The sequence below is a fragment of the Zerene cesonia genome, chromosome 4 (genome assembly GCF_012273895.1).
Source record: "Zerene cesonia ecotype Mississippi chromosome 4, Zerene_cesonia_1.1, whole genome shotgun sequence".
Taxonomy (NCBI): domain Eukaryota; kingdom Metazoa; phylum Arthropoda; class Insecta; order Lepidoptera; family Pieridae; genus Zerene; species Zerene cesonia.
Window position 1 is genome coordinate 4,220,137 of NC_052105.1, and position 3,748 is coordinate 4,223,884.

The following is a 3,748-nucleotide window of genomic DNA, read 5'->3' on the forward strand; positions in this document are numbered from 1 at the left end:
TATACAAACACTAAGATAACCAAAGCATACTCTTTACAAAGCACAATGTTTACAAACTTTTATTCAGATATCCCCTTGTGCAAACGTATTTTATAATGTTGTCCCAATATATACTTCTCGTTATTATTGTATGAATACAAGTATTCCTAAGCATATATTTTTCAGGTCGACATTATGATAAAGTTCGTAGCTAACTGAACTAAGAAGAGTATAATTTATGCAAGGATTTACTTTCGTCTTCCTTCCTCTCGTGCAAAAACTACCACGATTTATGTCTCAATAAGATAACCTTAATGGCTTAGCGAGATGTACTAAGTTTTATTGAAAATGTATAAATAAATGCGCATTAAAATACGTTTTACGATACAGATTATACTAACTACATTTCTTGAAAAGTCCCGCAGCAGTGCGGCGATGTGAATTTAAAAAATAGTTTAAATTATTTTGGGACTATTTTATTTTAGTCAAAATCAATCAACATTCATTTCCAATTCATATCGCGGCTACTGTATAAAAATAGAATCCGTACTTCTTAATCCAAATTACTCAGCGACTCTTGAAAGAAGTAAACAATCAAGAAATAGTGTTTTCATTTGTTTCATTTTACGCGTACTATATTTAAAAATAAAAGACTTTTCAAAGCAATGAATAAATCGCTTTTTAAATCCGCTTTAAATAGGTAACTTGACAGACGTTGTTCTGTCTTCCTGCGAGCTGTCAAACGCGTCAAAATTGTAGTGTAATATTTTTTGGCGAAAATTTCTCGTGTTTTTCTTTGACATTTTTGTTACAAAAATAAACAGAATAATGAAGAAAATTGCAAAATCGGTTCAGCAATTGACGTGTGATGCCCTTATCATGGGAAACAGGGATTCATATTTATACATAGAGATAAAAATAGTTCCATGCGAAACAATTGCAATCTGCGTTACAACCACAGAATGTTATGAAGGTTCCGCAGACAATTGAAAGAAGAAATCCCTGAACACTGGATACTCATGCATAATATACTTAAATCTTAATACAATATACCTAAATTACGTAGCATGTTCGTCCGCAATGGACTCCTAAACGCTTGTTTGTCGTTTAAGAATTATATGTATATATATTTTTTTATTTTGTAAATCACATCATTTCCTAAATATTTTATTTAATCTTTAGCTATGAAAAGTAAATTTTTAGGTAAGCTAATTAAAGTAAGCATGGTACTGATATTATTCCAAAAAAATAGTATTTTGAAATTAAATAATCTTCCCAACTACGGAACACCTTTCTCGAGATATGATACACGTAGGTACCGGCTTAATTAATTTTTCAGCAATACAGACAACAAACTCTCTCATTGCTCTTCTTTAAATAGAATTTTAATTACAAAATGCTGAGTGTTTTCATTGGATCACTCTTGCATTGTAACATCCTGAAATTGATGTGTCTGGCCTATTGTTGATATTTTAATTGATTGAAACCATCCTTAAAATTTACATATTAAACAGGACGGAAGAGCATGGACCTTTTGTTTCATGCATTTCATTGCACATCAATTATTCATGCGTAACTTTTTGAGTCAGATTTTTATCTTTACTGGGGTTCATTTTACTTTTATTGACTGTCTGATTTTTCTTTCAACATTTTTTACGTACTTGCTTCCCTTAAATCTTGTTCAAATATAAAAAACTAGCTGTTCGCCCCGGCTTCGCCCGTGGTACATATAGTCTATGTTACTCGTGGATAATGTAGCTTTCGAATAGTGAAAGAATTTTTAAAATCGGTCCAGTAGTTTTTGAGCCTATTCATTACAACCAAACAAACAAAGTTTTCCTCTTTATAATATTAGTGTAGATTATAGGTAATATATGTTACTTACAAGCAAAATTATACACAACATACAATTTAGATGGCACCTAGCACACAATTTGAATTAAATGTATTTTTTTGATATATAGAAATCATCCTTGTTGAAGACAGTTTTCCAAAGTATGAATAAAAATTACTCTCCTAGTTTCAGTAGCGTAGAAAAAACTTGATCCTTATCGAGAAATCTAGAATATTAAATTTAAAAAAATGTTCTTATTTTTTCTGAAAAGTTAGTTACTCCTAATACCTAAGTACTTACAAGTAATTCAGTTGCAAAGTATGTACAGTACTGCTGGAGATATCTTTAAACGTTTTGCTTATTAAACTTTAGTGAAATTTCTTGTCTTATTAAAATCCCTCAGATAAGAGTGGACACCGTCTTGAGAACTCTGAGCTCGTTCCATTAGGACACCCTCTTTCATACCTTTAAGAGTGCTTGATGCTTCAGAAGGCCGGATTTTCACGGGTAGTGAGTTTCTATACAGAGTGAACCCGAATATAAAACACACTTATTGAATTTTGAGAGGGACATACTTACTGGATAAGTCTTGTTAGTATAGTTCTTTGATAATTACTGCATTAGTGGTGTAAAACCTTCAAGCATTTAACTTTTACGTATAGAAATATTTATTGGAAATGTTTTAAAATATAATCAGTATACGTACTCATTCGCCGTACTTTGGAGATAATGGCGAATTACTGAGACTGCTGAAAAATTCAAACCGTGACAAGGAAGAGGACCTTTATTTACTCTCCTATTAAATCGCACGAGTTTGGCATTTTATAGCAAATGTCTATAGTACTTCATAAGCATTGGAACTATTTTAAAATGAAAATAAGTGTACGTACTCATTACTTTGCAGGCAATGTTGAATTACTGAAATTGCCGAAATTATCTGGCCCTGGTGGTGGCTTAACCCGACTGTGAAATTCAACACGTGAATCCATAGGAACAGGGCCTTTATCTATACTCTGATTTTAATGGCACGAATTTAACCTTTATTTTATAGCAAATGTTTATTGTGGTCCACCAACACCCTATTATGACGTAAATGCATGATGACCCATGGTCATATTATAACCACTTTACAAACAGTCCAAATTGTGCATGTCAAGATACACAAGTGGCTTGCTAAAGCCTGAGCGATACGACAGTCATAGAAAAAGACATCAAAGAATTGTTTTGGAGTCGGAAACTGTCAGTTGTGAGTTTCTACATACGATATACGTCCACCAAAATACACTGGGCCAATTTTTTCTGATTTACCTGTGTTGCTTTTTTCCTTGTCGTATTTATTTAGCTTTGTAATATGTCAGTCTTAGTTATTTCAGTTCTCTCCTTGTTATTCTAGATTCTGAAAACCCTTTCAAACATTAGTTTCAGCACCGTAAATGTAATCAATAGCTAAAACATTTAACTTTGATTCAGATTTGTAACTCACAAAACGAACGTCATTCAATTTAAATAAAATACGATAGCAAGCACAACTCAGTCAACCAGCTAGTTATAAAAAATTTGCGAAAGGGTAATTAAAGTCAAAATTAAACGTCTGCAAAATAAATGTTCGTAATTTCTTTGATGTTAACAGCAATGTAGAAATATTTCTTTATACCTATAATTCAATATTTATTCAAATAACAAAAATTACTATATAAACGAGAAATTCAAGTATTAAATTTTCCGCACGATTGAAACTCTTATAATACTTGATTTTCATTTTGGTCTATTGTAGCATATTTTTTCTACTCTGTTAGATAACTTAATTACTATCGCTATATTAATTGGGATTTCAAGTATGCGTGATATGATGAGAACTTTACATAATACTAGCTGCGCCCCGCGGTTTCACCCGCGTAAGTCCGTATCCCGTAGGAATATCGGGATAAAAAATAG